Raw genomic sequence first — 1,654 nt, forward strand, 5'->3', positions numbered from 1 at the left:
ATGTTTATTTTATTTTCCTGCAAATCCCAGTACATCTCTATTTGGTAGGTTTGGTAGATTAATAGTATTTATTTAAAGGTGTTTTGGTTAAACATTCATACAGCGCAGTTTTAATTATTCACTAGCTTCTTTTTACTCATATGAAGATTCAAATGCATGAAAGCTCATTTCCAGCTACAGACCATATAGTCACCTATGTGTTCTGCTCTCCTTCTTATTTTCTGGCAGCATTATGTCAAAATGTTGACTTAGTATGTCTTATTAGACATAATTACACAATAACGGCTTACCTTCTTGTAATTTCTTCAGAGTCACTATTTTTGACATTAGAATTCCTTATTTTGAGATATTTATTCAAAATGTCAGGACAGTAAGCCATTATTTTGATACTATAAGCTGTTATTTTGAGATACTAATTCATACTTTCTAGAAAATAAGTAATTTGTTTTAACGTATAAAGTCGTTTTTCCAAGATAGTAAGTCAAAGGTCTGAGTCTGAGAAAGTAAGTAATTACTGACACAGAAAATCATATTTCAAGAAAGTAAGTCATTATTTCAACGTAGCAAGTCATTATTTTGAATATTAATTCAAAATGTCTAGACATTGTCATTATTTTGACATAGTAAGCCACTGAGATACTAAGCTAAAATTCTGAGAAAAATAGTAAATTTTGACAAATTTAGTCCAATGTTTGGGAAAATAAATCATTATTTTGGCATTATTCCAAAATTCATTATTTTTTTATACTAATTTGAAATTATTTCGACACAATAAGTCATTTTTAGATAATAATTAAGATTTTCTAGAAAATAAGTCGTTATTACAACACAGTAAGTCATTGTTTTGAGATACTAATTCAGATTTTCTAGAAAATAAGTCGTTATTACAACACAGTAAGTCATTGTTTTGAGATAATAATTCAGATTTTCTAGAAAATAAGTCGTTATTACAACACAGTAAGTCATTGTTTTGAGATAATAATTCAGATTTTCTAGAAAATAAGTCGTTATTTCGACACATAAGTAATTATTTTGAGATACTAATTCAGATTTTCTAGAAAATAAGTCGTTATTACAACACAGTAAGTCATTGTTTTGAGATAATAATTCAGATTTTCTAGAAAATAAGTCGTTATTACAACACAGTAAGTCATTGTTTTGAGATACTAATTCAAAATCTCTAGAAAATAACTCATTATTTCGACACTGTAAATCATTGTTTTGAGATACTAATTCAAAATGCCCAATAAGTTGTTCGAAACATATCAAGTCAAAATTTCAAGATACTAAATCAAATTCTGAGTCATTCTAAGTCAGTTTCGACGTAGTTGAAAGTCATTATTTCTACACAGGGAGTCATTATCTTGAGGAACCGCTCTGAAAGTTTGACCTTCTGCTGCGAGAAACAGAAAAAGAGGAACACAGTTTTTCTCCTCCCCTGTCTGGACTCAGAAACCGCAGCTGAACCTGATACTGAAGATATGAAGCTGTGCTTCAGAAGCCGCATTCGCTCCCGGCGTCTGTCAGCCGTGCTGTGTGTGAACGTGTAATATCTGATAAACGTTATGCTGAAATGCTGAGCATGTTAAAAGGGGAGGGGCCGAAACGTTGCCGCAGACGCAGAAACGCGCTTCTGCTCGTTCTCGGTTGTCCG

Source organism: Colossoma macropomum, unplaced genomic scaffold, assembly GCF_904425465.1.
Source record: "Colossoma macropomum unplaced genomic scaffold, Colossoma_macropomum, whole genome shotgun sequence".
Classification (NCBI taxonomy): domain Eukaryota; kingdom Metazoa; phylum Chordata; class Actinopteri; order Characiformes; family Serrasalmidae; genus Colossoma; species Colossoma macropomum.